Source organism: Gopherus evgoodei, chromosome 4, assembly GCF_007399415.2.
Source record: "Gopherus evgoodei ecotype Sinaloan lineage chromosome 4, rGopEvg1_v1.p, whole genome shotgun sequence".
Taxonomy (NCBI): Eukaryota; Metazoa; Chordata; order Testudines; family Testudinidae; genus Gopherus; species Gopherus evgoodei.
The window spans coordinates 117,583,427-117,607,790 of record NC_044325.1 but is presented as its reverse complement, the minus strand read 5'-3'; the positions used below and the strand labels follow the sequence as shown (position 1 = coordinate 117,607,790).

Genomic DNA, 24,364 nt, shown 5'->3' with positions numbered 1-24,364 from the left:
TGTGTTATAGAGCAGAGCCAGCTAGAGATTTATACCAGCATTTCTAGTCTTGTGGGGCCAAAAAGTAATTGCTTATATTATGGAGTTCCAGATTTAAAGGATTTCATTTAAAGGCGGAGCAATAATTAAAAGGAAATGAAAAGGAAGGTGAGTTGCTTCCCTCTGCCAACAATCCTAGCTCAAACTCGCTTCTGAACCAGAGCGCTCCTGTTTAATTCATTCGTTAAACTTCTAATGGGTTATGTTGTATAACGTGACCCATTGTACTATTTATCTGCAATGTCACAGTGAAGTTTCCTGTATTACAATGTTACCTCCCAAAACAACAGAAATTATAGTACAAGGAGCCTCTTTTTGATTCAGTTCTTCTCATTTGGATAATGAACAACTTTTGTTCACGAAGGATGAGGCACAATTAAGCCAGCTGTTCGGGTCATGTGCTGTCATCAACTGCTTGCTTCATTCTCTTTGGTGAATTTAAATTGCTTCTTAACCTGGCACACGGAATACTAGTGTCTAGCTTTTTTCTTTGCAGTGTTGTTGTAGCCCTGTTGGTTCCAGGATATGAGACAAACAAGGTAGGTGAGCTACTATCTTTTATTGGACCAACTTCAGTTGGTGAAAGAGACAAGCTTTTGAGCACCACAGAGGAGTTTTGCCTCACTCACAGTATCTAGTGTGGCGGAGAAATGATAGTGAATAGAGCTTTGCTAGCCTTTGTTTCTGCATGTGAAAGCTGCAGTTTTTAGGGAAGATCCATGACCTCATCAAAGGGGAAGTTTTGCCATTTAAAGGGTATTCACATATATGCCACAAGGAAATCACAGTCTTAGTTTTTTTTAGGTGTGGGTGGGGTGGGGGAGGAAAGAGGTGAGATTCCGAAGTGTTGTTTTTCTTGAAAAAGGTAGAAACTTTCTTTATTTTTGTCCATTCCCAGTGGTGCAAGTTCTTAGTTTGCTACATGGCTATCTGTAGAGACTGTAGGGTGAGTGGATAAGATGCTTAGCGTATTTCTAAATGCTGACTGACTTTTCTTTCTAATAAACCTAACGCTATTCATTATTTCTCTTTAGTGCAAAAGAGCTTATTCTGTGGAATATACTTTATTTATAATGAAGACTCCACTTTCTTTATTTGCAGAACTGCAGTATGTAAATCATTCTTCATTTTTCAAAGGGTCAATGAATTTTGCCTTCAAAGGCAGAATAACACCGCCTGGGTTGCTGCTGGTGCATGTGTGTGCACGCGCACATGTGTGCAATTAGCTAATGGAAATGGAAATATTGTCTTGAAAAATAATTGGGTTATATCATTTTAAGAGCACAAGTAACCGTCAATCTATATCAAGATGTATGTCATGTTGCTGCTAATAGACAATTAAAATGGTTGGGAGTCAGTCAAGTGATGGATATTGTGTGTATTTACAAGACCACATGCTGTCAAAAACTAAGTGATTAGCTAGGGTTTGATTACTGTTGCCTTTTACAGTCAGCTGCAATAGGATTTAACAGAGAAGCTTTACATGACTGCTAAGAGAATCAAGCATGCTTTGTTCTATTGAAGCATTTTAAATGTGTGGTGATTCTGCTTATGAAAGACTTCAGTCCTGTCAGAAGCAAGCTACCATAAATGTCTACTAGCGGGAGAAAATGCATTTTGCCAACGTGGCTCTCCCTTAGCAGTTTAGGGCATAAATGAATTTGTGTCTGCATAATAGAAGTTACAAAGTGAAGTGTGCAGCTGTCTGTAGCGTGTAGCTATCCCTGATGTCTGACACGAGTTTGTGCCATTTAAATATGTATCAGAACGTGTTTTTTAATGGTGTATCTGTCACTGGAGTCTCCTCTCCCCTGTAATTTATCTTCAGAGTTGAGATATCTCCTGTCTTCAAAGATCCTGTGTATGTAAAGTCAGTAGTAGCTTGAGGGAGCAACGCCCACTGAATTCAATCAGTTCAGATTGTATCTGTGCCAAAATGGAATAGCATAATTCATTTCTAATAACATGTGAGCATAGGCCTTGGGATTGCTTTAATAAACTAAAAGAAAACCTCTCATTTACCATTTGCATTCATCTAGGTACTTAAGGGCTCCATTACCTTAGTATTTTCCCTAATCATCCATCAAGAAATGAATAGAGTGATGTTGAATTATACAGGCTGTTGCTGCAGCTGTCTCTTCTTCTACTTGACCCAGCTGCAGCTGCTGAAGGGAAAAAGGTGCCTTCATGACACATCTCGTTGTTACAGGCTTTTAACCAGTGAGGGTCTTGAGAGCTGTCTGTCTCTCTGAAAGACGAATTCCTTGTGTAAGAAATTACTACTTGTTTTTTCATGCAAACTTTGTTCCTGTACCTTCCCTGGCATAACTCCCACTTCACTCATGGAAGCTTCTTCGTTCTAGTTAATTTGCTTAATTGTAACGCTCTGAATGCCTGGGTCCTAAGGATGGCATTAAAGATTGGAGGAATGCATGTGTGACAGTTACTCCTCTGGTGCAGCAAAGGATTTGATTCTGTATGTGCCACCTTCTTGGGCTGTCCCTCGATGCGAGGATGATATTTGCCAAGGGGGTTCATCAGTGAGTTTTTAAGTGGCCGAGGAGCCCAATTCTTGCTCTACAGGTTTTCCCACAGAAGTGACAGGTGTAATCTTGGAGGAGACAGTTGTTGAATGATGTGTTGTGCTCTTTTTTCCTCCTTTGTCACTTCTCTGTCTCATGAGCACATCTGTTCTCCTCATAGTGAGCTGTGGCTTGGTGTATGGTGGGGTGCCACTGTGTTCTGTTCCACATCAAGTCCTCCCAGTTTGTTGGGTCGATGCCTCACTTTCTAAGATGTACTTTCAGTATGTCTTTGGGACACTTCCACTGCCCTCTGCAAGGCCTTCTTCCATGACTTAACTGAGAGAAGATTACTTGCTTCGGGAGGTGAGTGTCAGGCATACATACACAGTGGCCAGCCCAGCGGAGTTGGTATTTTATGACTTGTGCTTCTACACTGTTGGCTGCGGAGAAAACGCTGGTGTTAGCACATCGGTCTTCCCATTTGATCCTGAGAATCCTTCTGAGGCAGCGCTGCTGGAAACACTCCAGCTGCTTGAGATGTTGTCTTTAGGTTTGTACGTGTAAAGGTCTTGCCTTCAGCTGCTCCTGTTGAAGGAACACTTGTACCATTGCTGCTTATTTTGCACTTGCTGCATCTCTTTTAGACAGAATTGCATGGCAATTACATGGAGAAGTTTCAGCTCAAGTCCAGCCTGAGTAACTTTCTTCTGTAGTGTTTGGTAATGGGAGAAGAGAGAGAGAGAGAGAGGGAAGTCATGTAGCATTTCTCCATCCGTTCACTTGGAAGGATACACTTCTCCCCAGCATCTGGAGGCTGGTTTTTTTTAGCAAATGATATATCTCCTGAGAAGTCAGCATGATACCATTTATTTATTTATTTATAATTTAAAAATCACCATTTTCAGTCAACCATTACAGAGATGTCGGTGTGAGCAAGGCAAATAGCACCTTTTAACGTTCAAGATTGACCAAGTAAACTTTTCCTCATTCAAGTCTAAATCAGACTAGTGGCCAGGGCTTACTCTAAAAGCAGAATTTCTCCAGTGATAGAACACTCCTCTACAGCTGGGCCATCATTTACTGTAGCTCTGTCTTAATCCAACGCTGTGGCAGGTTTGTGGGAAGGTGGGGAAAAACTGAGTACAGACAAAAACCTCTAATTTTTTTCCAACTTTGTTAATATCTTAAATTATTTAAACTTAAACAGGAAACTAGGGACTGGCCTCCCTTTTTAAAATCTGCTTCAGGATTTTAAAGGCCAGAGTTTCAACCCTTATTATGGAGCCCCAAAGTAGTCAGCAGAGCCACTCACCTTGCCATTACAGTGATTTTGATGTCTCCCTAAGGCAGAGGTGTGTAAACTACAGCCTGCGGGCCAGAGCTGGCCCATTGGGTCTTTGAATCTGGCCCACAGGATTGCCAGTCCTGCACCGCTCCTGGAAGCTCTGCATGCTGCCCTCACCTGCAAACACCGCCTTCCCCCCTCCCCCCCCCGCAGCTCCCATTGGCTGGGAATGAGGAACCATGGCCAATGGGAGCTTCAAAGGAGGCACCTGCAGGCAAGGGCAGCATGCAGAGTTCTCTGCCCCCACCCCCACCCCCCAGGGGCTGCAGAGATGTGGTGCCAGCTGCTTCCAGGAGCGGTGCGGGGCCAACGCAGGCAAGGAACCTACCTTAGCCGTGCTGCGCACCGCTGCCACCCCTGAGCTGCTCCAGGTAAGCTGGGCCAAAGCCTGCCCCCCGAACCTCTCCTGCCCCCCAACCCATTGCCATGAGCACCCTGCCACACCCTGCACCCCTGCCCTAAGCCCCCTCCTGCACCTCAACCCCTTGCCCTGAGCCCCTTCCTGCACACCGCACCCCCTCCCACACCCCACACTTTCTCCTGCATCCCAATCCCTTGCCCCAGCCCTACATTCATGGCCCTGCATGCAATTTCCCCACCCAGATGTGGCCATCAGGCCAAAAAGTTTGGCCACTCCTGCCCTAAAGTCTGGATAAAGAATCTTCTAGAAGTGATGACTATACAAACCACATCAATGGAAATTCAATCCCCATTAGTTTGTTCATGTGGTTAACAAGAACTCTGAACAAAATATACACATTTAGGGAAATAGCTATCTTTTTAAAAAATTGTGCATATCGCTAAACTCTGGAAATATTGTGAGGGGAGCGAATAAAGAGATCTTATACACAGCATCAACCTTGAGATAATGTAATGGTTTTTCAACCTATCACTAGACAAATAAGGATCCTAATTTTGGAAGAATTCTTTAGGAAAAGTTTGTGTCAACTTACTTTTGTTTTGCTGTGCTACTAGCTATCTAAAAGGAACTCCTGACTGTCTTATCACTAACTTCTGCTTGAAAGACAGTTTTCTCTCTCTACCCTCCATCCCACCTCCTCAAAATGCTGGAAGATTATTTTGCAGTAGGGAAACAAATCTCTGTTTAAAACAATCTTTACAGGAGTAGTTTAGTTTGATTTTCCTTTTACAGCAATTAATTATGGCGTGTAGTTCAAAAGCTTATCTCTCTCACCAACAGAAGTTGGTCCAATAAAAGATATTCCCTCACCCACCTTGTCTCTTTCATATCCTGGGACAAACATGGCTACAACTCAGCAGACAACAATGTAAAGTCCTTGGGGTCAACCAGACTACTAATCTGTAGGAGGACTCTGTTCTGGAAGCTCTGATGTCTGCATTTCAGAGCTTAAGTAGGAGGAAGTGACAAGTCCTCCTTTCATCACCCAACTTTGCAAGATCTGCAGTATAGAAAAGAAGTCGGTGCACACACAAGTATACCTCTTTGACTTGTGTCCAGAGCTTGGATGGTTGCAAAACCAAGAGGTGAAAGTGTTCTGGATGTTGACTATATGAATAGAGTCAGCAAGCATCACATTTGGAGTATGTCTTCTGAGTTAACTTGGATGATTGGCATCTGAGAGTATGTCCTGGGAGTTAATTTGGGTGACGGGTGAGCAGCAGCCACATTGTCAATCTCTGCCTGAGTTAGTATGTTCTCATTCATGCTGCACTTTCTCCAGTGTATTGCCAGGGTTTCTGGGAGTATATCCCATGGTCCTTTTTGCTGCAGTAAGTTGAGAAGCTCTGATTCTTCCTTTATGAATTGTGGGAGAACTTATCTGTCCTGGGCACCTGGCAGGAATTGTTGAAAGGCATTGGAGGACTATCAGCACTTGAATGATTTAGCCTTTGTCCTCACTGTAAATTGAGTGGGTTACCAGCCCAAGTGAAAGCCTCACTCAGGTTTCATCCTAAAGCCCCCGACAAACCAACTAGCCTGGGTTGAACCATCACTCAGCTTGGGTGAGGGGTGTTGGTATATGTGGATGAGGGCTTAGGACTACACCAGAGCGAGAGCAGTGAAGATGTACCCATGGCTCTTATGGCTCCTGTACCCAGACATGTAATTTAAAAACAAACTGGAACAGGCTTTTCCCTAAACCGGAAGAGCAATGAAGGGTGTATGTGTAGCTCCTTTAAGGCACATTGGCAAATTAGTTACTTGATCTATAGTAACTCTATAAAGGCATTTGAATGAATTTGTTTTAATGTATAAAATCTGTATTTATTTATTTATTCACTGAAGTGCAGTTGCTACTGCATGTCTAACCTCCCACTTGTGAACTGAGCACATCTTAAGGGATTCCCCTCTCCTCCATGATTTGCTTGTGATATAATTATCAGACAAGACATCACTTGGCGGTAACAGCGGTAAGATCTGTGATATGATGAAAATGCTTTTCCTTCATTTTTTGCATTAAAGTGGTGATGAAGAAGTCATCATACGTACAGTATGTGAATTACTTAAGGCTTGACAGATGTTCAGGCTTCATATGCTTGTGGATTCAAGGAAAAACCATTCTATACGCTTGGGTTACAGCATCTTTATAGTAATTTTAACATGGCTTATGTAGAAAAGTGTAAAGAACGATGCCAAATGTTTTCAGTTGTTTTGATCAGAAGTCTCTTCCAGTTGTAGCCCTTTATTTTAATTGAATGAATGGTTCTGTGTTTAAACCACAGTGGGTTCAGCCCCTGTTGTTACAGTTTCAAGCTCACCAAAGTGAAAATACCTCTGGTGCTTTTCTCAAATTTGGAGACTCTAGAAACACACGAAGACCAAGGGCAGTGACTACAGATACAATCAAGCACAAAGTCTTATCTGTACTATAAGTTTTATTAAAGGAACAAATAAAGTTACAATTATCCATGCACACACACACACATCCTTCAAAAACCCATGTAGTGACTAATACCGTAGTCATACTCGCATCCCCAAAGATATTCTAGAGTTTGATGGATCTCTCAACAGATAACCATTGATAGAGAGGTGGTTCCTGCTGGGGTTTCCCATGGGTCTTCCCACTTTCACCCAAACAAGGAACCTCTCTTGTATTATTATTCTGACCGCACCTAACACCTTATGCATATGCATGAGGGTTCCAATCCTCTTTTCCTTATCTGTACTTCTGCACCCCATGAGTATTGGGGTGCCCCGTTTTTCATAGGTTGTTACTTAGTTCCCCTTATTTTCATTAGCATCTCTGCTCAACATGTGCCCATGGTAACCTGCAGTTAAATTAGGATATACTATGAGGTTACAGTCAGGTGTTTTGTGGTCTTGGACAGTACATGGCTATCTGTTTTTTTGGAACATTACCCACTGGCACAATCTTTCCAGTAATCTTGTAACCTTACTGGCATAGGGTTATTCCTAAGTCACCCACTCATGTCAAGCGTTCTAAAGCCTATAGCCTCGTATGGCTAAGCTAAACTCTTACGTGCCTCTGCCTAGGCCTTGCATTACAGCCAAGCTTTACTTATATACCTAATATATACTCATCACTGTTAAATACATGTCAGTCTAATACTTCTCTAATCCTACAACTTACGTCTATTTAGTATACATTGATTATATATGAAATAGCATATGAGTCACTAAGTAACACAATGATAAATAGATGATAAAAGGAACTAATTGGCTACACAATGGCAATTCAAGATAAAACTATTTTAGACTCTCTGGCCCCTTTCTGCTCCTAGCTCTGTTCTAAGTACCTATCCAAAGTAAGGCAAAACATTTGACTTTGTGGAATAAATGACATCTTTAAAAGAAATTTACACTGATTACTTGCATTTTTTTTTAAAGTAAAATATATAATGTTGTGCATTGTGGAAGCATTTGACTCTAGGGCCAGATCTTCATGTATGACCATAGTCTGGTAAGATCAGCTCATTGTCTGTGAATTTATGGTTTAGATTTTAACATTTAACATATACTAGATATGTTGCCATGAATGTCATTCCCTTAGTCTCTGCTATCTTTTGGAAGCCTCTTTGGGCAGCAACCTATCATAGGAACAGCCATAATGGGTCAGACCAAAGGTCCATCTAGCCCAGTATCCTGCCTTCCAACAGTGGCCAATGCCAGGTGCCCCAGAAGGAATGAACAGAACAGGTAATCATCAAGTGATCCACCCCCTGTCACCCATTACCAGCTTCTGGCAAACAGAGGCTAGGGACGCCATCCCTGCCCATCCTGGCTAATAGCCATTCATGGACCTATCCTCCCTTGTCATTGTACCAAATAAGGGTAGTAAAATACTGAGACTTTAAAAAACAAACAAAAAACTTTTGAACGAGCATATCTGGCCAAAATATGGGCAAAATTTACTCTCAAACCTAATCCTATTGAAACTTCTTCAGAAAGAGACTCTCGTTTTGGCTCCCTATGTGAAAAGCTCAGCTTAGTGTGTGTTTAGGTTTGGAATGGGAAGCACCTATATAGATGGCTGCTGCTTACTGCCATTCATGTGGGGTTTTTTGGTTTTTTTTTTTGTTTTTGTTTTTTTTAAATCTCCCTTCTGCTCTGCCTAACCTAAGGTGAAAAACAGATTTGATTCCCAGAAGCATTTCCTGCGATAGAAAATACAAGCCGGGAATTTCTCACCTGCCTAGGATCTGTTTTTCCCTTTACACACTAAAAGTGTAGTAGGCTGTCTGTGCCATTACAACAAATGATTTGTTCATTAGAAGGGGAATGCAAAGATCCCATTTTGGCAGTGCCCTTTCAGTTAATTTTTGATGCTCATTTTAAAACAGAACGCTTACCCCTAATCCAAAAACTTTCAAGCTGTATTTTGCCACTGATTCAATACCATCTGAGCAGTACCATCTGATACAGAGGCTAGTGCTGGGCGTTGGAGTCCCACCAGGATAAGCGTCTAGGTTTTTTTGCTTCAGCAGTTTCATAATCCAGTCTCAGAAGAATTCCTGGGCATCTATTAAATAGGCAATTTTAGGTCTTGGGGCCACAAAGAACTATGTAAGCTAACTGAAAGCTAGTAGGGTAGGTGAGTGTGAGTGTATGCTCCATGACAGTGAGGTATTGCTCTAACAATTCCTTATCTGCTAGCTATGGAGCTTGCAAATTTTCTGTCCACCAATCCCTTGGAAATGTAGTAGATCACAGTTGGAAGCGACAATAACAAAACCAGCCCTGGAGATCAGGAAAGGAGTTAGTGCAGTTCAGGATGGAACTTGCACTTCATTTCTTACTTATTTTGGCATGTAGGGAGTGAAGGAGGACCTGAGGTTCTGCTATGACCTGCTGAAGCAGCACACTCATGTGAAAGGAAGCCTCCACTTGAAGCCGTAACACCTTGTGCTGTGATTTGATTTCTTGCAAGCTGTGCAGACACGTGCTGGGTCAGTATTTACATGGGGGATTGCCAAGGAAAGTTTAGATGTTGCTTGGCAAGTTGGATTTTTTGGATGAAATGAAAAATCCAGTCTCTGACCTCTTAAGATCCTATGGCATAATTTTATAAGACGAGGGTGTTTAAAACTCTGTTCAACTGGCCGATTTTTAACTTGGATAATATTGGTCCATGTGTCTCCTCTGGCATAAAAACATGGAGGGGGACAAAATCTAAAAGCCACCAGTTCTTGCAATATGTCTAGTGGTCTGCCTTTTCCCTGGTGCTGCTGGACCACCAGAAATGTGGTATTTCAGTCATAAAAACAAGTAGAGGCCGGAAAATTGTACAAACAGAGAGTCATGGAAACCACGGGAAATTAAGGAACTGTAAAGCTAAAGTTTCTTGTAGAGTCCCGACTGGACTTGTGGATCATCTTCCGCACACTTTCTGGGTCTTCTGCTTTCCTTCCCCTCCTTTGAGGCACTGTAAAGTCAATACAGCGGGCTGTTGGGCTGCACTCTGCTTACACCAGTGGGAATCCTAGCATGAAGAAGTGACTACTGCATGAAGGGGTATTAACTAATATTAGTGTTTCAAGTTTGCATTGAGCCCCTCCCTGGTTATGCTCACTCTTTCTGTCACTTGACTATCTGGATATGGTTTGGAAGGGACAGAGGTGGTTCTATCTGGTATGGGACAGAGAACATTTTTCAAAGCCACAGTTCCTTGTCTATATGGCTCCTTGCCTTCCCTCTGTACCACACAGTAGGAAGCAGGCACTCTTGCTTTCTAAAGTTTCTTGTAATGGCTCTGCAAGACATAGCAGCATTCACTTCGTATGGAGAGATATTAAGTTGCGTTGCTCTTCAGTTAATCAGCCGCCACATTTCAATGGTGACTGGAGAGATTCCTCTCCTATCTTCTATTTGTAAAACGCGTGGGTGCCTGGTGCTGTAGTCATCCAAAATATTGTATTATAGAATAGGCCAAATCTTGAAACCCCCCCCCCACCACGTAATACTAACCCTGTATGAATGTGGAGTCAATCTAACTTAATTCTTTGAGATACTTGGAGTATAAAAGGAGCTGTAAATAAACCCCTTCTTTTCTGCCCAAAGAATGGGGTGATGGAAGAACAAAGTAGCTTAATAGGCAAGAACTAGCATCTGATCAGTCTTGAGACTCATAATTTTTTTTGTGTGTGTGTTAAAGCTTCCTTTCTGGAGGTGCTGAAAGCCTTTTCTTAAGAGGGGTTTTCCTGTGGAATTCCTTGGCTCTTACATACAATATGTTGTGCAGCTTGCCTTATTGTCTTGCACGCTATGTTTTTGGCCCCGCCTTAGGCATCACATTAATACATGTCCGTGCAAAGAGGAATTGCTGAGAATTGAGCACAAGCTGCACAGCCAAGTAGGAATCTCCTCCTCTCCTTGACAAACAGTCATTCATTCCTTGTTTTCCCACTGGCTTGGTACTAAGCAGAGATGGCATCGATACATAGTGCCAGCCCTGGCTACTTTTCTCTCATTCTGCATGCGTGGGAGGGAGTGGTGGAAACAGTGTGGAAGGTGGTTCTTCTCAGTATGCACATAGGCATTGGGGTGGAGAGTGCCAGCTGCTGCAGCAGTTGGAAGTTTTGGGTGACAGGCCTACATCTTGGATATAGGTGGCGAGAGCTGAGGCAAGATTTGGAACTTGTGCCTATGTTCCACACTGGACAGTAAGAAGAAGATAAAATCAGCCAATGAAAATTTAAATAAGGGAATTAGATCAGTGGGGGCTGGATCCGATGCCCTATGGTTCTTTTCAGTTGTGAATTTCTAGTACGTGACTGATTTATCCCATGTTGGAACACCTTTTAACTGTCTGAAAACTACACATTTAATGGCTTGTACTGGTTGAGGAGTCGGATGTGTTTGCTTTCTCTGAGAGGATTTGGCTTGTGTTTTCCAAAAGCTCTGGGAATGAGCAAGGGCCCCTTATTCTCACAGCACCAGTTTTAGTCTGAATGAATAGCTCAACATTTTTTATATTGTTTTGATTATAAACTTTTTCATTTGAATATAGATTTTTTTTTTTTAAATCCCAAACTGGAGCTGTTTCCTGGAATCCTCAGGATCAGGTTGTTGAAGTGAAAAAATAAATTCATTTTTATAGATTTAATAGCACTGAGGACTGGAAGCAGACAAGAAGGATTTGCCTTTGAGGTATTGTATTTAGTTAAACTGGGAGCCTCAGGAAGACAAGGTTGTCATTTTTTGCCATACATAATTAAAATCCTGCTAAGCATTCAGAGCTTGAAATATGATTTCTTATAATTCAGGGAGTTGACTTGTTTGTTGAAAGCTATCTGAACTTTCCTCCAGTGTGATGAAGTCCACTATTCAGTGTTAATGAATATCATGGTATATGCCTAGCTTATTGTTTTCATCTCCTGCTGTCAGGAATAACAGGCTGGTGTTGGACTTTTTTGTGGTTTTGAGCACCAAGCTTGGAATAAGTTGGCATTTAGAAAGCTTTTCTTGAACCCCTGATCTACTTCACGAGCATGAAAGTTGGGCTTCCTATAAGCACCATCGGAATGATAAATTTTTATCCATTTAATTGCTTGATGGAGACGATGTGGCAGGGATGACAGTGTTCAATCTAATTCCCATCTTCAAAAACAAGATGTTTGGAGTACTGTCTTGGCTAATTAGATGGGGGAGATTACAGCCCTTTTTCAGATGCCAATAAGGAATCAGTGACTTGACTTGCTCCAGCAGCAGTGATTGGTCCGAATAGCCTGCATCTACTATCTTCTGTCATTCTGAAATGGAGTTTCCTAAACAGAACAGTAATCAAAGGTGTTACTTGTGTGCCAAACAAGCAAACTGTTCTGCTTTGTGTTTAGAAGTAGGGCCACTTCCTAATTTAAAATAAAAATGCATACTACTCTTAGAAAACAGTTATGAATTTCCAGATTGAACAAAAATCTGTTTTCTTAAGCTAAATATCTTTTATGCACAGGAAGTGGGCTTTGGTGGGATTTTCTCTCCTGTTTTTTGAGAGAATCTAATGCTTATGAAAGGTATTGGATTCATCTGTTGCCAGATTTTGTGTTCTTTATCCTTGAATGGGTATGGCCTGTGAGACAGCATAGCTGACTTTCCCCCTGCTCTCTTTGTCAATGTGCATCCACACTGACTCAAATGACGCTTTTTAGGGGAAGAGATTTGTCTCCTTACTTGTTCAGTACTTGAAGTCTCTGCTGAAACCATAATGAAAGGTATGGATTTTGGTTATGGATTGTCACAGGGACTTCTTCTATCTGCTAGGAAAAGATGTAAGCCATCAACTCAACACACACAAGGCACCACATAGCCACTTAAACATTTGATAAGACAAGAGACCTTGCACTGAAATTAGAACTGGTGACCTACTGCACCATAGACGTGAAAGGCAGTCTCCTGCAGAGTCTTATTTCCAATCATGTGAACTACTCACTCCCAATTACCACTTGTATATTTGTCCTGTGCAATATAATGAAAATCAGATACACACTAATAAATTACATGCAACCATAGCTACTGCAAACAAACAAACAGTTTGTGTTTGAACTAGTGGTAATACTTGGAAACAGACCTGCTACTCGGCACCAGGCCAAACCCTTTCCTTCACTGTAGCCAGAAAGAGGCGGTAGTAAGCTGTAGAGTATTGTCCATAGTCATTGGCAGAGTATCTGGAATTGTTCTGGAACTCTGTTTCATTCTTGTGCATAATGTGCCAAAATACATAACTGAGATGATGCATATGCTTAAATGTTCCTATTGCATTGTGCCATAGGGAATATAGGGCCAGAAATACAGCTTTTATTGGAGGAGGGAATTCTGCTCACCCCCCGCCCCCCATAATTAGTCCTGAATATCTCTTAGAGAATATTCTTTCTTAGCACATGCTGCTGAGGATTAACAGTGCTGTATAGTGTTGCTTATATAGCTTGTCTCTCCTTAAAATAAATAAATAAATCTCTACTTGCAGAGCTTTTTAGCCTTTTGTTAGAAAGTCTTTCCCCAAATCATTGCCTGCATATGTGCTCTTTGATTTTTTTTTTTTTTTTTTTTTCCAGAGAGCTTTGCAATAAAGTCCACATGTGAAAAATCGGTGGCTCTTCTCCTAGTCAAAACAGATTGAAAGTGGCCTTCTAAATATTAAATGGTAATGGAAAAAAAGATTTTGATTAAACCACTAAAGGCTGAACACATGTTGAATGAATTAAGAATTTTTTCCCTTTCATGGCTTAATGAAGGCTCCATTAAAGAAACCACATAAGAGGGAAGCACTACACAAAGTACCTCTTCTGAGCTCATGCATTTAAAACTGCAAACTGAAGTACTTTTTCATCAAAATGAAAAACCCTTGCCTGAGACATTATCTCTTTCAGATTTAGTGGAAAGCTGGCAGTATTCATGTATTGGATTTGGGTGGATTTTTGCGACCCTCTCTTTAAATGCCCGTACAGGGAAGGCCACTTAAAATTCCAAAAGTCTGTTTGAAATGCGTGGACCAGTCACTCATGAAACGTCTCTAATGAACAGTATTCTTCAGTCTTCATGCTGATGGAAATGTTATTTTAAGGAATACATCCCCAGCATTAGCTTCCGCACAAGTCTAGTAAAAGCTACCAGGCATCTAGGCTCCTGGAGCTTAGCTAACTGCTCTACCCAGCGTTTGTTTTCGTGCCTGGATTCTGGCTTTCCTTATCCAATATGGTGAGAAATATGGTTTTAGTGGTTAGGGTTCTAGCCTGGCATTTAAGAGAAGTGAGTTTGATATGCTAATCTGATTAGGCTTCCTGTGTGGCCTCTGATGTGGCTTTAGGGTATGTCTACACAGCAATTAAAAACCCAAGAGTGGCTCATGTCAGCTGACTCAGGCTTCTGGGGCTTGGGCTAAGGGGCTGTTTAATTGTGGTGTAGATGTTTTAGGCTCGAGTTGGAGCCCCAGCTCTAGGACCCTGCAAGGTGGGAAGGTCCCAGAGCTCCTGCTACAGCTTGAGCACAAAGATCTACAGCACAATTAAACAGCCCCTTAGCCCGAACCCCACAAGCCTGAGCCAACTGGCGGGGGCCAACCCTGTGTTTTTAATTGCAGCGTGGGTGTACCCTTAGTGTCTCTGTACCCTCTGAGGTAAGGAAGTGCTATTGTGAAGATTAAATACACTCATGGGCAGCTGGCAAGCCCCCGGCCTGGCCCACCCTTTCTGCCTGAGGCCTTGCCCCTCCCATCCCCCTTCCCTCCCCAGAGGCCACCCTGCCCCTGCGAGCCCCCTCTCCTCCAGCCATGGGCCACCCGAGCGCCTCCAGCCACAGAGCGCCAGGCAGGCAGGCTGCATGGACCCCCAAGTCCTGGAGCAATGTGCAGGTGGTGCAAACCCCCCAGCATCAGGCTGGTGGGTAGTGCAAACACTAGCTCCAACCGCCCAGAGTCCCTGGCAACAGGCCGGCCACCACTAGCCCCAGCCCAGGGCCATGGGGCAAGAGGAGGAGGAGGAGGAGGAGGTCTGGGGAAACTTAGCCTTTCCGCCTTGTGATACCCACCACCCATGAATACATTAAAGATTGTAAGACATTCCGAAGCTAGGATAATAGTGTGGGAGCATGTGGGGAGCGTATTTAAATATCCAGGACAGATAGACTGCAGAACGCATTAGTGGGTGACAGCTCGTACGATGTTACGTGCATTATGCAGGGCAGAACCATTGTATATAGTGCATCCTGGTTTTAGGAGCTGTTGATATGCTGCTCTATTGATAGTACAGGATTAAATATTTCATTCTTTATCTTACCCCTACCATAGCACCACTCTCTCAAGTTTGAAGGTACAGTCTATTGAAATAGCATCCAACTATCCTATTTATTTTATCTATTTGTGTCTTGGTTACCTTTCAGCCTCTTAATCTTGTGGTTGTGAAGTGGAAAGAGAAATATCATTGTCTAGAGCAGAGGTGGGCAAACTACAGCCCGCGGGCCACATCTGGCCCATGGGACCCTCCTGCCCAGACCCTGAGCTCCTGGCCTGGGAGGCTAACCCCCGGCCCCTCCAACACTGTTCCCTCTCCCCCACATCTCAACTCACTGCGTAGCCGGCTCAATGCTCTGGGTGGCGGGGCTGTGAGCTCCTGGTGCTCTGTGCTGTGCTATGCTGGCCGCCTGTCTTGGTGCTCTGGGCGGTGCAGCTGTGGTGCCGTAAGGGGGCAGGGAGCGAGGGGGTTGGACAGAGGGCAGGGGAGCCTGGGGTGGTGGGCAGGGATGTAGATAGGGGTCAGAGGGCGAGGAACAGGAGGGTTGGATGGGAGCAGAGGTCCCGGGGAGGCAGTCAGGAATGAGAGATAGGGTTGGATGGAGCAACGGGGGGCAGTCAAGGGAAAGGAAGGGGTGGATGAGGCAGGAATCCTGGGGGGGGGTCATTGGGGGCAAGAAGTGGAGGGGGGTTATATAGGGGGCCGGGGCCAGGTCACGCCTGTTTGGGGAGGCACAACCTCCCCTAACTGGCCTTCCATACAGTTTTGGAAACCTGATGTGGGCCCCCAGGCCAAAAAGTTTGCCTGCCCCTGGTCTAGAGCAGTGGTCCCCAAACTTTTGAGGGTTGTATCCCCCCCTGCACTGTCCACGCCTCCTGCCAGCACTAGAGCCGTGGCCTGGAGTGGAGCTGTGGCTCTAGGGGTGTGGGTGCAGATGGGTAAGAGGGCTGAGGCTGGGGGCAGGCAAGCTTCTCCCATAGAGCTCTGCCAATGCTTTTCAGCCATATTCTGTTGTTCCAGTTCTAGGCTTCTCTCAACTAGCGTCTGCAGTCCTGCCAGACCTCTGTAGTGTTTTTGTGATGAGCATGGAAGAGATCACCAAATTCATCACTTCAAAATTGTGTTGGTGTTTACCCAAAAGATGCTGAAGAATCTGCGTTAATATTATACACAAGCATGGTAAAGATGATTTTATCAGAAAAGGGTGCATTTTTTTGCACGCTTCTTCCTCACTAAGAGAGCCATAAGCATCTCCTACAACCATTTTTTAAATACCAACCAACGATGTTAATAGGCAGCCTTCAAAAATGGGAAGTCCTGTACTTTAATTCATGAAAATGTTCCTCCATTTAGACAGCTCTCCCAATGAAACCGCTCCCAGAAGGAATGAGTTACTGCCACAGTGCCATGATATAGGGTGATAGACACATCCCCTTCCCAACCAAATTTATTCCTTTGGTCTTTTACAGGTCCAAAATTTTAAAATGGGCCTCTAAATTTGTACTTACCATGCAAAACCTGCTGTTTTACACTCTTATGTGAAATGACCCCTAACTTTTAATAAGGTTCCACCAGTGGCTGCCAACTCTTAAATATATAATCATGTAAGACTAGTTCAGAATGAGTTAGGCATCTCCACAACCCCTTCCCCAACCAAAATTGGTGACACTTTCCAGATTAAAGAGAACTCTAGCCGCAGACCTCTCCATGATGCGAAATCTATTTTTTTTGACTATTCTGTTGGGTGTCCAGGGTTATGGTAAGTAACCCTGGAAGTATTTTGGATCTCTTTAAATGTTTATATGGGAATAGTCTCTAAACTTAAGGTTAGTTTAAAGGCTAAGTGTGATTTGAAAGTAGCCGGATGGCAGGGATACAAGCAGGTTAGTTGCAGAGAAAGGGATCCCACCTCATTAGGTGGTGGTCATCCAAGAAGTGTCTTGAGCTTTAAAAGTGTAGAGACTTGGCAGGACAGAGAATTGTGTTGTGAAAGAGAACCCCGATTCCTTGATGGAAATGATCGGTTTAGGTGTGGTTTATGTTTCAAGGTTCATTGCATGTGGTATATAAAGGCTTGTAAGTATCCCCTGACTTTGGTAGGAAAAGCTGCTCTTGGTCGCTTGCTACTGTTCATGAATGGTGGCTTCAGAGGACCTACTTAAAGGTTTGTTCTCCCAATACTTATGTACAACACCAACACTGGAACACTTACCCTTTATAAATCCTCTGCATGTCCAGAGACTTTATGTTGACATTCAGCTGAAATAGTATAGCAACCATGGTCAGCAGCCAAACACACCTGTTGAGAACATACTGTTGCCAAGGCTTTTTCTAAACATACAAGCTGTACGACTGGTATTACTACAGTGATATACTGGTATTTGTTAAAGCAATACAGCAATACCAGTATAGCAGGGGTAGTCACTAGGTGGTCCGTGGGCCAAATCTGAACCACAAGACACTTTTGAACGTATCGCAAAATCTTTTTATTTACTCATTATCATTATTGGTTTTTGTATTATTTACTCTGGAGTCTGAACTTTGGTTAGATCTTGACAAAAATAAGCTCTACAGCAGGGGTAATCAATTATTTCTTTATTGCAAGAAGAACTACTTAGGCCTGGTCTACACTACGCGTTTAAACCGATTTTAGCAGCGTTAAACTGATTTAACGCTGCACCCGTCCATACAACGAGGCCCTTTATATCGATATAAAGGGCTCTTTAAACCAGTTTCTGTACTCCTCCCCAGCGAGAGGAGTAGCGCTAAAATTGATATTACCATATTGGATTAGGGTTAGTGTGGCCGCAAATCGACTGTATTGGCCTCCGGGCGGTATCCCACAGTGCACCATTGTGACCGCTCTGGAAAGTAATCCGAACTCGGATGCACTGGCCAGGTAAACAGGAAAAGCCCTGCGAACTTTTGAATTGCATTTCCTGTTTGCCCAGCATGGAGCTCTGATCAGCACGGGTGGCGATGCAGTCCCAAATCCAAAAAGAGCTCCAGCATGGACCATGCGGGAGATACTGGATCTGATCGCTGTATGGGGAGACAAATCTGTTCTATCAGAGCTCCGTTCCAGAAGACAACATGCCAAAGCGTTTGAAAAAAATCTCCAGGCTACACAGTGCTGTGTGACAAGCGTAACGGAAAGCCAAAGAATCAAATGGACGCTCATGGAGGGAGGGAGGGGGTACTGAGGACTCCAGCTATCCCACAATCCCCAGCAGTCTCTGAAAAGTATTTGCATTCTTGGCTGAGCTCCCAAAGCCTGTAGGTTCAAACACATTGTCCGGTGTGGTTCAGGGTATAGCTCATAGACTTTAGGGTCAGAAGGGACCAATATGATCATCTAATCTGACCACCTGCACAAAGCAGGCCACAGAACCCTACCCATCCACTTCCATAACAAACCCCCAACCAGTGACCAATGTGATCATTTAGTCTGACCCCCTGCACAAAGTGTCCAGTTTATATCCATTTGTTTTTGTGTCCACATTGGTACTAAGCTTAAATAATTCCTCTCCCTCCCTGATATTTAGCCCTCTCATATATTTATAAAGAGCAATCATCTCTTCCTTCAGCCTTCTTTTGGTTAGGCTAAACAAGCCAAGCTCTTTGAGTCTCCTTTCATAAGACAGTTTTCCATTCCTCGGATCATCCTAGTAGCCCTTCTCTGTACCTGTTAGCCCTTCTCTGTACCTGAATTCATCCTCCTTAAACATGGGAGACCAGAACTGCACCCAGTATTCCAGATGAAGTCTCACCAGTGCCTTGTATAATGGTACTAACACCTCCTTATCTTTACTGGAAATATCTCGCCTGATGCGTCCCAAAACCGTATTAGCTTTTTTAATGGCCATATCACATTGGTGGCTCATAGTCATCCTATGATCAACCAATACTCCAAGGTCCTTCTCTTCCTCTGTTACTTCCCACTAATGTGTCCCCAATTTATAACCAAAATTCTTGTTATTAATCCCTAAATGCATGACCTTGCACTTTTCACTATTAAATTTCATCCTATAAGTATTACTCCAGTTTACAAGGTCATCCAGATCTTCCTGTATTATATCCCGGTCCTTCTCTGTCTTAGCAATACCCCCCAGCTTTGTGTCATCCGCAAACTTTATTAGCACATTCCCGCTTTTTGTGCCAAGGTCAGTAATAAAAAGGTTAAATAAGATTGGTCCCAAAACTGATCCTTGAGGAACTCCACTAGTAACCTCCTTCCAGCCTGACAGTTCACCCTTCAGTACGACCTGTTGTAGTCTCCCCTTTAACCAGTTCCTTATCCACCTTTCAATTTTCATATTGATCCCCATCTTTTCCAATTTAACTAATAATTCCCCATGTGGAACCGTGTCAAATGCCTTACTGAAATCGAGGTAAATTAGATCTACTGCATTTCCTTTATCTAAATAATCTGTCACCTTCTCAAAGAAGGAGATCAGGTTGGTTTGGAACGATCTACCTTTAGTAAAAACCATGTTGTAACTTGTCCCAATTACCATTGACCTCAATGTCCTTGACTACTTTCTCCTTCAGATTTTTTTCGAAGACCTTACATACTACAGATGTCAAACTAACAGGCCTATAGTTACTTGGATCACTTTTTTTCCCTTTCTTAAAGATAGGAACTATGTTAGCAATTCTCCAGTCGTACGGTACAACCCTGAGTTTACCGATTCATTAAAAATTCTTGCTAATGGGCTTGCAGTTTCATGCGCCAGTTCCTTTAATATTCTTGGTTGAAGATTATTTGGGCCCTCTGATTATGTCCCATTAAGCTGTTCAAGTTTGGCTTCTACCTCAGATGTGGTAATATCCACCTCCATATCCTCATTTCCATTTGTCATCCTTCCATTATCCCTAAGCGCCTCATTAGCCTTATTAAAGACTGAGGCAAAGTACTTATTTAGATTAACCTCCATTCCATCCTCAGTGTTTAGTGGTCCCACTTCTTCTTTCTTTGTTTTCTTCTTATTTATATGGCTACAGAACCTTTTACTATTGGTTTTAATTCGCTTTGCAAGGTCAAACTCTACATGGCTTTTAGCCTTTCTCACTTTATCCCTACATGTTCTGACCTCACTAAGGTAGCTTTCCTTGCCAATCCCACCCTTCTTCCACTCCTTGTAGGCTTTCTGCTTTTTCTTAATCACCTCTCTGAGATGCTTGCTCATCCAGCTTGGTCTGCAACTCCTGCCTATGGTTTTTTTCCCCTTTCTTGGGATGCAGGCTTCTGATAGTTTCTGCAGCTGCGACTTAAAGTAATTCCAGGCCTCCTCCGCATTTAGATCCACAAGTTCTTCAGTCCAATCCACTTCCCTAACTAATTTCCTTAATTCTTTAAAGTTAGCCCTTGAAGTCAAAAACCCTAGTCCCTGATCTATTTTTGTTTATCCTACCATCTAGTTTGAACTGAATTAGCTCATGATCAGTCAAACCAAGGTTGTCCCCTACAACCATTTCTTCTATGAGGTCCTCACTACTCACCAAAACCAAATCTAAAATGGCATCCCCTCTTGTTGGTTCTTAAACTACTTGGTGAAGAAATCCATCTGCTATCACATCCAGAAAAATCTGAGCCCTATTATTCTTGCTAGCACTTGTCCTCCAGTCTATATCTGGGAAGTTAAAGTCAATTTACTCCGTCCCCCTGCCCCACATGAAAGAAACGGGGAAAAAATCGTTTCTTGACTTTTTTTAATATCACCGTATGTGTACTGAATGCTGCTGGTAGACGCGATGCTGTGGCAGTAAAGAGCAGTATCTGCTCCTCTTCCCTCCCCGGTGGCAGAAGGTACAATATGCTTGATAGCTGCTGAATATTCCTGGCTGGCCTCAGGTGAAGCCGGCTGGGAGGAGGGTGGGCGCCTGGGTAAAAATAGGAATGATTCCTGGTCATTCCCAGTAGATGGTACAGAACGGCTGGTAACCATCCTCATCATAGCAACTGGGGGCTGAGCTTCAATCAGCCCCCTCCCTTTCATGTGTAAAGAAAAGATTCTGTACTGCCTGGACTATTATAGCAGCTGGAGGCTGCCTCCCCGTCATTTTATCTCACTAACAAGTCACTGTTTCTTTTTCCTGCATTCTTTATAACGTCATGACATAAATGGGGGGGACACTGCCACGGTAGCTCAGGAAGTTTGGGGAGGAGGGAAACAACGGGTGGGGGTGTTGCAGGGGCACCCTCTGTGAATGGCATGCAGCTCGTCATTTCTGCGGGATCTGACACGGAGCAGCTGTGCTCTCTAGTTCTCTGATACACTGGTTCTCTAGTACACTTGCCCCATATTCTAGGCAGGACTGACTCTATTTTTAGATACCATAAAGGAGGGATTGACTCGGGGAGTCATTCCCATTTTTGCCTTTGCGCCCCCAGCTGACCTCAGCCAAGGGCACCCATGATAGCAGCAGACGGTACAAAACGACAGATAACAGTCATCTCATTGCCAATTTACAATGGCAGCAGACAGTACAGAACGACTGATAACCATCTCTGCTATCATGCAAAAGCAAATGAATGCTGCTGTGTAGTGCTGGGGTATCGCCTCTGTCAGCGGCATCCAGTACACATACGGTGACAGTAAAAAAAAATAAAAATAAAAATAAATATAAAAGCTGAACGGACTCCATGGCATCTGCCAGACTAATCCAGGGACAAAGGGCGCGAAATGATTGTCTGCCATTGCTTTCCCGGAGGAAGGAATGAGTGACACATTTACCCAGAACCACCTGCGACAATGATTTTTGCCCCATCAGGCACTGGGATCTCAACCCAGAATTCCAAGGGGTGGGGGAGACTGCGGGAACTATGGGATAGCTATGGAATAGCTACCCACAGTGCAATGCTCCAGAAATTGATGCTAGTCTCGAACCATGGACGCACACCACTGAATTAATGTGCTTAGTGTGGCCGCGTGCACTTGACTTTATACAATCTGTTTTACAAAACCGGTTTATGTAAAATCGGAATAATCCCGTAGTGTAGACATACCCTTATACTGGTATGAGACACTTTTTGTACTGGTATAATTTTGCATACAAGAGGGAGTTGTGTCAATATAAATATATACTGGTTAAATCACATCCCTGACATAGCTATTTGGGTACAAAAACTGTGCCTGTATCAAGCCTGAGAAATAAGACTTATGATATTGCTAATTACAAGGTTTGATCTTTCCCATAATAGAGGGAAACTAGTTCGTGTACGAGAACTAAATGGGAATATAGTAGAGGAAATGGACAGCAGAAAAATATGTGGGAGGCTGAGTCAGTGTGTAGTTAGGCTAGGAGGAACAGTGTAGTGGATAGGATGCTAGAATGGGATATTGAAGGCCTCAGTTCAGTTCCTGCCTCAAGCCTGTGGGAGGTTGAGCAAGTCACTTAATTTTTCTGTGCCTCTGTTTCATCTGTATAAAGGAGTTAACACTTCCCTGTCTCACAGAGGTGTTGTGAGGATAATATAAAGTAGTCATTAGAAGCTATGGTGATGAAATTGTGGATATCTAGGTAGATGAACAGAAGTAGTACGTAAAACTCCAGAGCAAATTGAGAGCTGTGCATCCTTATTTAAGGGTCTCCATGCAGGTTTTTTATTAAGCATATCTAGAGCTACCCACAGGCAATAAGGCTGCAGAAATGCTAAGAACAAAATCAGAATTGCAGGTTTACAGTTGTTGTGATCTACCGAATAAGTAGTGATACTTGATCTTGCATCTCTTTCCAGGGAGCAGCAGGCATTTAGGGGGGAACCAGCACATTCTCAATGCTCCAGTGAAATCCCTCTTCACTGATTTGTAATAACTGTTTTTGGTAACACTTTTTTTCCAGTTTAAAATCAACTTTAGAATGTTGTCATCACTGACTTTTGGTGGTCTTTTGTAATGGTTGCCTTGGATAAACTTTATGATGATGAATTTAACGTTAGCTGGGGTGGAACCGTGTACTACCCATCACAATATTTCTGTATGTCAGCATATTTACTTTCGTCCTCTTTTTCCTGGCTCCAGCACAGAATTCAGATTGATTCTTTGCCCCAGTCAGTCTATGAACTGTGATGAACTCAAAACTAGAACTGACGGTGGAAGAAACAGATCTGATTGGGTTGTGTGAACATCAGTGATCACAAGGTACTCTTTTTGTAAGAGTTAGGGGATTTGCTTTTGTGTTCTTGGCCAAAATATTTCCTTTTCCCACTGTTGTTGAAGGGTGCTGTAAGTGGTTAGCTGCTGGTTTCCACCTTAGAAGTGACATCTTTTCAGTGGTTATGTATGTAACTGTAATATGTTTTGTGGTCTTTCTGGCTCAGATGACCTATACATTAGATATTTTTGTTACTGCATCATACCATTGATATATCAAATGTATTGTATGATGTATATATCAAGACTGAATCTGTGAGTAAAATGTTAAACTTCTAAAACTAATATGTTTATAATCATATATATTGGAAATAATGGAATACCTTAAATATCAGAATAAATTTTAAGAAGCTACAGTGAGCATTAGAGCAGGGGTTGGCAGCCTTTCAGAAGCGGTGCCGAGTCTTCATTTATTCACTCTAATTTGTGGCTTTATGTGCCAGTAATGCATTTTAACCTTTTTAGAAGCTCTCTTTCTATAAGTCTATAATATATAACTAAACTATTGTTGTATGTAAAGTAAATAAGGTTTCAAAATGTTTAAGAAGCTTCATTTAAAATTTAAATTAAAATACAGAGCCCCCCCAGACTGGTGGCCAGGACCCGGGCAGTATGAGTGCCACTGAAAATCGGCTCATGTGACGCCTTCGACACACGTGCCATAGGTTGCCTACCCCTGCATTAGAGGAACTTCATGAACTATTAATCTGTATATTGGGCACAGTCTCATTCTTCCTCTTGGGGAATCTGACTTACGCTAATTGTAACATTTCGTGACCCCTCCTATGAAAGTAATGGGTATTTTTCTTGATTTGTCTAAATAGTTAATCCCAATTTACAGAATCTCAGAGAGTGCTCAAAACAAAAAGTTTCTTTTTAGGTTACACAATATTAATACCTGCCATCAAAATAAATGACCACAGAATATTGAGAGAGTGAGTTTCTCACAATCCTAGTGGCTTCCAAAGGTAAAGTGAACTATGTTAAAAATCAACAAAAACCTCAATTTGCAACACTCTTTACATCAAAAAGAAAAATTCCGTTTTGAAAAGATGAAGCATCTTGAGTTCAGTGTACTACAGGGATTCTTTAAATTTGAGACAGTAGTTTTACCAGTATAGGCAATAAATACA

The 24,364-nt window shown here is 42.8% G+C and overlaps 1 protein-coding gene across 1 annotated transcript in view; it reads left to right on the top strand.

Annotated features, from left to right (window-relative positions):
- Positions 1-24,364, top strand: part of LOC115650561 (USP6 N-terminal-like protein) — a 206,900-nt gene that overhangs the window by 22,461 nt on the left and 160,075 nt on the right.